The sequence below is a fragment of the Oncorhynchus clarkii genome, unplaced genomic scaffold, assembly GCF_045791955.1.
Source record: "Oncorhynchus clarkii lewisi isolate Uvic-CL-2024 unplaced genomic scaffold, UVic_Ocla_1.0 unplaced_contig_1142_pilon_pilon, whole genome shotgun sequence".
In the NCBI taxonomy this organism is placed as follows: domain Eukaryota; kingdom Metazoa; phylum Chordata; class Actinopteri; order Salmoniformes; family Salmonidae; genus Oncorhynchus; species Oncorhynchus clarkii.
This window is the reverse complement of record NW_027260904.1, coordinates 46,674-58,003: the sequence shown is the minus strand read 5'-3', so window position 1 is coordinate 58,003 and position 11,330 is coordinate 46,674.

Sequence of the window (11,330 nt, the reverse complement as noted above, 5' to 3'; positions counted from 1 at the left end):
TTTTCCTCACAGTTATGTAAAGAAAGAGTTATGTTTTTACCGTTGTTCTGAATGACGTTCTGAGTGATGTTCTGAGTGATGTTGATGCTACCTCCTACTTCATTATTACTGATCACTGGGGCACATAGATTGCTTCCACCCTCAGCTGTGAGGGAAAACTGGGGATTGAATGCTGGTGAGAACGGGGATTGTAGGCTAGGAAGACTAGGAGAGACAAAGAGATAAATAGAGGTAACACTGGCCCCTGTGTCCTCACCCTTGTACTACAACACAAGGCAAAACCGACAAACCATTCAGGGAAATTGGTCTCACCTTTGTTGACAGGGCGTTTCTCCACCAATGAGACTGTTGCCCTCTGCGATCCTCCCTTCAGTGTACCCCGATTTTCTTCTTTGATTTTTGGAGAAAGTGGTTGTGTCCCCATCTTCTCTCCTCCCTTTGGAGCAATTGCTCCCCATCTCTTTCTCTCAAATCTCAATCTATGGAACATGAGTGAACTCATGAAAACATTTTGTTGTATTCTTCAGAAAATGTGTTCTAAACCCTACCAAATTAAAGACAATAGCTGTTACCTAGAAAACAGTTACAAATATATTTTACTCTTATGTATTGCAAATCCATTCGAGTTTGATAAATTGTTGAGAACACTTCTGTTCCACCATATCAGTAGCATCTGATTTAAAGGGGAATGGAAACCGTTTAGGAAGTAGATCTAAGCACTAAACATGTTCATTTAACATAAAAACATCTATATTTTTTGTATTTTGATCGCCGACAAGGTTTATTTGAGCTATGGTCAGCGCTATTTTAAATTGCCATAGCAAATTGTCTGTGGTATTGAGCTTTCACGCAGAGAGTGAATTGAAGAGAGTGAGGTCAGGTGCGGACAACGAAGATGGCAACAACAAGTAGTCATTCAAACATGAACTGTATAGCGCCAGGCTATAGGAATTGGCTCCAAAAGAATCCCTTGGTAAACTACCATCAGCTGCCCAATGACCCACAACTTTTGAAGAAGTGGCTTCATGTCCCAAAGAGGAAGGACATGCCAGCTTGAGCTTGTAGGATGTGCAGACAGCACTTCGGAGGCAGACTTTGCGATGAAGGGCACTTTCGATGCGGCAACTGACGTCACCGATTGAAACACTATTAGCGCGCACCACCGCTAACCAGCTAGCCATTTCACATCGGTTACACTCACCCCCCTTTTGACCTCCTCCTTTTCTGCAGCAACCAGTGATCCGGGTCAACAGCATCAATGTAACAGTACAACTTTACCTCGTCCCCTCGCCCATACCCGGGCTCGAACCAGGGACCCTCTGCACACATCAACAACTGACACCCATGAAGCATCGTTACCCATCGCTCCACAAAAGCCACGGCCCTTGCAGAGCAAGGGGAACCACTTCTTCAAGGTCTCAAAGCGAGTGACGTCACTGATTGAAACGCTATTAGCGCGCACTACCGCTAACTAGCTAGCCATTTCACATCCGTTACATATAGTTGAATGTAACTACCTAATTGCATCTGAAGTGTTTTGTGTAACACCCCCCCCCCCCCCCCAGAAAATAACGTCAGCAAGCAACTCAACTGCAACTAAAGTTGCAACAGTTTCTGTGTACTCCTGTTATCAGGTAATGTCAGATAGCTTCCACCTCAGATAGTTAAGTAACGTTAATGTAATATATTTTTGTTGACAGATTTTTGTTGTAATGTTTTGTTAGCTCCACCTCATTTAGCTAGACTGAAGTTGACATAGCTAATGTTTGATGAAAAATACATTTCCCTGTATTTTCAGACAGACAGACAGACAGACAGACAGACAGACAGACAGACAGACACAGACAGAGACAGACAGAGACAGACAGAGACAGACAGAGACAGACAGAGACAGACACAGACAGACACAGACAGACACAGACAGACAGACAGACAGACAGACAGACAGACAGACAGACAGACAGACAGACAGTCTGTCTGTCGACAAAGCATACAAGACAGGTAGCTTGTTGATACCAACTGAAGTTGGGGTTCAGTTGTCTGAACAAAGCGTTTGTTTACAGGATGACATCTTCATTCCCGAACATGTTTTCATCCTGGAGGAGACTGCAGGAGGCAGAGGAGGTACATGCAAATCTCTAAGGCTATTGTTTATTTCAAGTTTATGTAGTGATTTTTGAATATACAGTTGAAGTCGGAAGTTTCCATACACTTAGGTTGGAGTCATTAAAACTCGTTTTTAAACCACTCCACAAATGCCTTGTTAACGAACTATAGTTTTTGCAAGTCGACATCTACTTTGTGCATGACACAAGTAATTTTTCCAACAATAGTTTACAGACAGATTATTTCACTTATAAGTCACTGTATCACAATTCCAGTGGGTCAGAAGTTTACATACATTAAGTTGACTGTGCCTTTAAACAGCTTGAAAAGTTCCAGACAATTATGTCATGGTTTAGAAGCTTCTGATAGGCTAATTAACATAATTTGAGTCAATTGGGGGTGTACCTGTGGATGTATTTCAAGGCATACCTTCAAACTCAGTGCCTCTTTGCTTGACATCATGGGAAAATCAAAAGAAATCAGCCAATACCTCAGAAAAAAAACTGTAGACCTCCACAAGTCTGGTTCATTCTTGGGAGCAATTTGGTACCATGTTCAGCTGAACAAACAATACTACGAGAGTATAAACACCATGGGACCGCGTAGCTATCATGCCGCTCAGGAAGGAGATGCGTTCTGTCTCCTAGAGATGAACGTACTTTGGTGCGAAAAGTGCAAATCAATCCCAGAACAACAGCAATGGACCTTGTGAAGATGCTGGAGGAAACAGGTACAAAAGTATCTATATCCACAGTAAAACGAGTCCGATATCGACATAACCTGAAAGGCCGCTCAGAAAGGAAGAAGCCACTGCTACAAAACCGCCATTAAAAAGCCAGACTACGGTTTGCAACTGCACATGGGGACAAAGATCGTACTTTTTTGAGAAATGTCCTCTGGTCTGATGAAACAAAAATAGAACTGTTTGGCCATAATGACCATCGTTATGTTTGGAGGAAAAAGGGGGATGCTTGCAAGCCGAAGAACACCATCCCAACTGTGAAGCACGGGGGTGGCAGCATCATGTTGTGGGGGTACTTTTCTGCAGAAGGGACTGGTGCACTTCAAAAAATAGATGGCATCATGACAGAGGAAAATTATATGGATATATTGAAGCAACATCTCAAGACATCAGTCAGGAAGTTAAAGCTTGGTCGCAAATGGGTCTTCCAAATGGACAATGACCCCAAGCATACTTCCAAAGTTGTGGCAAAATGGCTTAAGGACAACAAAGTCAAGGTATTGGAGTGGCCATCACAAAGCCCTGACCTCAATCCTATAGAAAATGTGTGGGCAGAACTGAAAAAGCATGTGCGAGCAAGGAGGCCTACAAACCTGACTCAATTACACCAGCTCTGTCAGGAGGAATGGGCCAAAATTCACCCAACTTATTGTGGGAAGCTTGTGGAAGGCTACCCAAAACATTTGACCCAAGTTAAACAATTTAAAGGCAATGCTACCAAATACTAATTGAGTGTATGTAAACTTCCGACCCACTGGGAATGTGATGAAAGAAATAAAAGCTTAAAAAAAAATCCTCTCTACTATTATTCTGACATTTCACATTCTTAAAATGAAATGGTGATCCTAACTGTCCTAAAACAGGGAATTTTTACTAGGATTAAATGTCAGGAATTGTGAAAAACTTGAGTTTAAATGTATTTGGCTAAGGTGTATGTAAACTTCCGACTTCAACTAACTATAGCCTAATAGGTCCCTTATTTGTTATCTACCAACAGGAAAGAACGGTTAGTACAGCTGCGTAGTGTTCCTGCGCTGCGGTGGAGAAGAGGTCCACTGGGACCATCACTGAAGAACTCAGGGCCCAGCTAGATTGCGCTCACGACCATCAGTATACAACCAAGTCCTGTATTCTGATACTGAGTCCCCTATACGCCACAGATGGAGTTGACGGAGAGTGAGGTCATTGAAGACCAGAACTCGCTGTGTGAACCTGTGAGCTCAGAATCACAATCATCACAGAGCGAGCCAATATATATATACTATCAATCACTTTGGGGGAGCGGGCTGGTGTTCTGAGAAGGAGCAGGCCATTCAACAGCTAATTCTAAAAAACACCCACCCATAAAGGGAATCGGAGTGGAATAGTTTTTCCACACATTTTTTTTAGGGGTTTCAATGGATGTGCTACTTTGTCCCGATCCTGCTGTTTCGACTTTCTCTCAACCTATGAATGCTCAGCTATGAAAAGACAACTGACATTTGCTCCTGAGGTGTTGAACTGTTGCACCCTCTATAACCACTGTGGTTATTATTTTGATGTAAAAAGGGCTTTTGTAAAATACATTTGATTGATTGTTTGCTGTGCTGGATGCTGTGTGTTCACTAACTGTCTGAGTGATGGGACATTTATAGTATCTGTAACATATTTTGATGTGTACTTAATCTGCATCTTATTTCTTAAAGTGGGAATCATCAGTAGAAACAATAAGTGTTCTCCCTGCTCCTTATTCAGTAAAATGCTGAGGGACGGGGCTGGAGAAATGTAACCACTCACAAATTCATAGACAGAGCTATAGATGCAAGGACTGACCATCCATGATATCAAAATTGTAATCCTGTTTCTGATCCGTTTCCACGACCATGTACCCTGTTCGCTTTGGATAAAGGTGTCTGCTAAATGGCATATATTATTGAAGTCTACTTTAACTCTGCCAACTAGCTGCCCAGTGTAGTTACCATTCCTTTCCAATAGATGGCAGTGGAAGCTGGTTGAAGTCTCTGTAGCGGCAGGGACATGGGATTAGTACGTATTGAAAGTTGTTTTATCTGGTTACGCTTGAACCTGTTGTTTATACCGAACAAGCTAACTAATACTATTTTTACATATAGAAGAAACGACACACTCAGGGATGAGATTCCGTACACCTCGTCCAATTCTCCCTTTTGCCCATAGGGTGAACTGGAAAAATCATAAGAAAAGTTAGTCTGATATCGAAACTAAATCACATAATGAGCACGTCCCATATTTGGTTAGAAAGAGATTTCATGAATCATGCTGTCTGCGATTCCAACTCCGGTCGTCTAATCTAAAGGTAAATGTGTTACCATAGCGCCAAACAGCGCTGATGATTAAACATCTTTATAGGATACTGATTATATATATTGAGCACCTACCCACTACAGATATTAACCTTAAACAATTTATAATCAAGCAAAATGTCACCAATTATTTAACTGGCATATCGGCTGCAGACTGGTCGAGAAACCTCTTCAGCCAGGAAGTCCTTCATAACGATTAGTGACACGTCCAATAAATACATCGCCAGACAGACTGACAGGAACCTGACTGGATGTAATACAGCCCCCATCCAGACAGACTGACTGGAACCTGACTGGATGTAATACAGCCCCCATCCAGACAGACTGACTGGAACTTCTGACTGGATGTAATACAGCCACCATCCAGACAGACTGACAGGATCATCTGACTGGATGTAATACAGCCACCATCCAGACAGACTGACAGGATGTAATACAGCCACCATCCAGACAGACTGATAGGAACCTCTGACTGGATGTAATACAGCCACCATCCAGACAGACAGACAGGATGTAATACAGCCACCATCCAGACAGACTGACAGGATGTAATACAGCCACCATCCAGACAGACTGACAGGAACATGACTGGATGTAATACAGCCACCATCCAGACAGACTGACAGGAACCTGACTGGATGTAATACAGCCACCATCCAGACAGACTGGAACCTGACTGGATGTAATACAGCCACCATCCAGACAGACTGACAGGAACCTGACTGGATGTAATACAGCCACCATCCAGACAGACTGACTGGAACCTGACTGGATGTAATACAGCCACCATCCAGACAGACTGACTGGAACCTCTGACTGGATGTAATACAGTCACCATCCAGACAGACTGACAGGAACATGACTGGATGTAATACAGCCACCATCCAGACAGACTGACAGGATGTAATACAACCACCATCCAGACAGACTGGAACCTGACTGGATGTAATACAGCCACCATCCAGACAGACAGACTGGAACATGACTGGATGTAATACAGCCACCATCCAGACAGACTGGAACTTCTGACTGGATGTAATACAGCCACCATCCAGACAGACTGACAGGAACCTCTGACTGGATGTAATACAGCCACCATCCAGACAGACTGACAGGAACCTCTGACTGGATGTAATACAGCCACCATCCAGACAGACTGACAGGAACCTCTGACTGGATGTAATACAGCCACCATCCAGACAGACTGACTGGAACCTCTGACTGGATGTAATACAGCCACCATCCAGACAGACTGACAGGAACCTCTGACTGGATGTAATACAGCCACCATCCAGACAGACTGACAGGAACCTCTGACTGGATGTAATACAGCCACCATCCAGACAGACTGACTGGAACCTGACTGGATGTAATACAGCCACCATCCAGACAGACTGACTGGAACCTGACTGGATGTAATACAGCCACCATCCAGACAGACTGACTGGATGTAATACAGCCACCATCCAGACAGACTGACTGGAACCTGACTGGATGTAATACAGCCACCATCCAGACAGACTGACTGGAACCTGACTGGATGTAATACAGCCACCATCCGCTGGGATTTTGTGCTGTTTCGCCACCATCTCTCTACAACACACACTCCTACTCTATCTGGCAGCATCCCCACTCACACCTGTTAGTTTTGCTACGCAGACCCTCTAGCTGAGGTGTTTCAGGCGGCATATCTGTGTTGTTACTGCTACGAAAACGAACTCTGATCTCGGGCAACAGTCGGCTCAAACATGAACGGCTTCAGTAGGTTCATTGGCTCCCTAACTAACAATTTCATTCTCTGTAATAAACAAATTCTCAGACTCGGAGCTACTTGGTAATTCAGCCATTTTTGGGAGTTCCATAATGTTCTCTCCTGCCAGTGACGCAACAATGCCAATATGGCGATTTACAGTTAGCTGGTGTTGTAAATCCTAGTGTTTCCATTCCTCCTTAAGGTGAATCTAAATATTCGGTTCAACAAAGATTTACTTCAGAAGTTACTCCAAAACAAATCGAACATATTGTAATTATTAAAAGAAGATCCTTACCTTTCTGGTAATAGAAATTTACTGCGGTGTGAATGTCATGTTATTGTGTGTGTGTGAGAGAGAAAGAAAGACAGAGAGAGCGAGAATGAAAGAGAAAGAGAACCCCTATCGTGGCAGGTTGTTATCTTAGATCAGGGCACAGCAGGACTGTCAGCAAACAATCTCTACGAAGATAAGCGCCGTTCTAGAATATTGGTTCCCACATAATATCCTATTGGTGAGCCAACTGGTAAATGCAGAGGGTCCACCCAGAAACAGTGTTGCATCTTTTTTGGCATTGTATTCAAATATCAATTACGGTCCCATTCTGATTTACTTCTAACAGTACCAAAAATGATTACAGGTCATGGTAGAAATAGTTTTAGTTACTTAGCACCGTGGTCCTGGAATTCTCTCCTGAACATTTTTAAAATGTGATGATCTAGTGTCGTTGGTGGAGTTTAAACACTTGATCGATGTATATATCATAGAAGAGTGTAATTGTTTTTAGGCCAGCTGTTTTTAGTCAAGATGTTTGTGTTTTTAATGTAATATGTAATTGTTGTACTGTATGTGTGTTTATAGTTTTGTTTAATGTTGTGTTAGTGTATGTAAGTTGTTTTGTCTGAAACGTTGTTCCCCCTGCTGCTATTGGACCAGGTCTCTCTTGGAAAAGAGATATTATCTCAATGAGAAAAAAAAAGACATGCTTTTTTTCTATTGCCTACTTAAGTAGACGGTCTGACTTCACCACTACGCGCCAAATCTTCCCCTATATTCTGAACATGGCGAACCTGTTACCAACACCTGCGCCGAACGTTGTGCAACAGGTAATTCATATGTTTACCTAAGTAGTTAGAAGGGTCAGAGCCAATGACACATCAAATCATTGATTGGGTTAAGACGAACCGTCACTCCAAAACTAGCAGACTAATGGAGACACATTGTCTACGCCTCATGGGAAAATAACGGTACAACTTGCAATCTAAAAGACTGGCAGTTTAAGCAAAGAAACAGACATCGAAAGAAAATATACGAGTAGCGTAACCAAAAGGTAGTACATGCAGGCAAGAGCGTAGGCAACATGTATTCAATAGGATTGGTTGCTGGGAAAGTTTAACCGAAAACCATTTTTGCATTCGTTTTCAAATATTTGTCATAGAGTTTTGCTCTCGCTTTAAAATTATTTGCTTATAAGTTTTGGGGGTTTGCTTTTGATGTGTTCTTTTTGTTGACAATTCTGTACATTTTGCTTTCAATTGTTTGGTTTTTGATTTCAACATCCATTACTTCACCCATCCTCGAAAATATGTTTATACATTCACAACTTTATTTTTCATGTTCACAATTTATTTTATTTTGAATTCAATACATATGGCATGAAATTGACCCCATACATTACCGCCACTTACTGTTCTGGAGCGCCTCTGCCTCCCACCTATGAACATGGATATAGTTAGTATGCCAAAAGATCCCGGATGTCGTACTAAATGTTTACGGACATATTCAATCAATCCCTATACCAGTCTGCTGTTCCCACATGCTTCAAGAGGGCCACCATTGTTCCTGTTCCCAAGAAAGCTAAGGTAACTGAGCTAAACGACTACCGCCCCGTAGCACTCACTTCATCATGAAGTGCTTTGAGAGACTAGTCAAGGACCATATCACCTCCACCCTACCTGACACCCTAGACCCACTCCAATTTGCTTACCGCCCAAATAGGTCCACAGACGATGCAATCTCAACCACACTGCACACTGCCCTAACCCATCTGGACAAGAGGAATACCTATGTGAGAATGCTGTTCATTGACTACAGCTCGGCATTCAACACCATAGTACCCTCCAAGCTCGTCATCAAGCTCGAGACCCTGGGTCTCGACCCCGCCCTGTGCAACTGGGTACTGGACTTCCTGACGGGCCGCCCCCAGGTGGTGAGGGTAGGCAACAACATCTCCTCCCCGCTGATCCTCAACACTGGGGCCCCACAAGGGTGCGTTCTGAGCCCTCTCCTGTACTCCCTGTTCACCCACGACTGCGTGGCCACGCACGCCTCCAACTCAATCATCAAGTTTGCGGACGACACAACAGTGGTAGGCTTGATTACCAACAACGACGAGACGGCCTACAGGGAGGAGGTGAGGGCCCTCGGAGTGTGGTGTCAGGAAAATAACCTCACACTCAACGTCAACAAAACTAAGGAGATGATTGTGGACTTCAGGAAACAGCAGAGGGAACACCCCCCTATCCACATCGATGGAACAGTAGTGGAGAGGGTAGCAAGTTTTAAGTTCCTCGGCATACACATCACAGACAAACTGAATTGGTCCACTCACACAGACAGCATTGTGAGGAAGGCGCAGCAGCGCCTCTTCAACCTCAGGAGGCTGAAGAAATTCGGCTTGTCACCAAAAGCACTCACAAACTTCTACAGATGCACAATCGAGAGCATCCTGGCGGGCTGTATCACCGCCTGGTACGGCAACTGCTCCGCCCTCAACCGTAAGGCTCTCCAGAGGGTAGTGAGGTCTGCACAACGCATCACCGGGGGCAAACTACCTGCCCTCCAGGACACCTACACCACCCGATGTCACAGGAAGGCCATAAAGATCATCAAGGACATCAACCACCCGAGCCACTGCCTGTTCACCCCGCTATCATCCAGAAGGCGAGGTCAGTACAGGTGCATCAAAGCTGGGACCGAGAGACTGAAAAACAGCTTCTATCTCAAGGCCATCAGACTGTTAAACAGCCACCACTAACATTGAGTGGCTGCTGCCAACACACTGACACTGACTCAACTCCAGCCACTTTAATAATGGGAATTGATGGGAAATGATGTAAATATATCACTAGCCACTTTAAACAATGCTACCTTATATAATGTTACTTACCCTACATTATTCATCTCATATGCATACGTATATACTGTACTCTATATCATCGACTGTATCCTTATGTAATACATGTATCACTAGCCACTTTAACTATGCCACTTTGTTTACATACTCATCTCATATGTATATACTGTACTCGATACCATCTACTGTATCTTGCCTATGCTGCTCTGTACCGTCACTCATTCATATATCCTTATGTACATATTCTTTATCCCCTCACACTGTGTACAAGACAGTAGTTTTGGAATTGTTAGTTAGATTACTTGTTGGTTATTACTGCATTGTCGGAACTAGAAGCACAAGCATTTCGCTACACTCGCATTAACATCTGCTAACCATGTGTATGTGACAAATAACATTTGATTTGATTTGATTTGATTTACGACCCATAATGCAATTCTTCAGAAAATGGGCGAGGCTTCACAACGTTTTCAGGGTTGAAGAAAATGGTGGAAAATATGCAGCCGAAGTCCAATGAGAGTGGATACAAATTCATTGCAACTAATTATGACAAATGATAAGAAATATAATAAAGAAATGACTTTTCCAATAAGTTACACATTATGTTGGTGGACAATTTGTTAGCTACGCTATCCTTACGAACTGCATAGCATTACAGCAGTATGTACCGGTATGTTAGCTAGTTACCTAACATTAGTTGTCTACTACGTCGAACTTGCAAGGCAGTATATTAACTAACTAACTACCCAACATTTATTGACTTGATTATTCACATCATGCTTAGCTAAGTGGTATAGTCGTTGTGCCTTTCAATGGAGTTAACAGCTCTCTCGTCTGAGTGTGCCAGAGCGCAGAATAACTGATGAATTTACGAACGCTCAACACCAGTTGAATATGGTCAGTAAACATAAGCAAAAAATGTATTAAAAAAGCGTAATTAAATTGTTGCTAGCAGCACAGTTACAGTCACCAACGCACTGGATAACATGAAAACAGCCTAACCAGCTCTGCTAGGCTAGGGTGAATAAAATAGTCAGAGTGAGGTGTTCTCTCATTTGTGGCTAAAAGTAGCTAGCCAATGTTAGCCAGTTAGCTTGGGTGCCTGACTGCAGTTGAACACTCGGATCAACCCCCCTCGGCCAGAGCGTCCAGTACGCTCCGAGAGCAAAACGCTCTGAATTTGATGAACTGACAATCTGACAACGCTCTGGATTTAAAAAATGTATAGCAAGTAATTTGTTATGCTAACAAGCTAGCAAGAGGTTGCATAGCAA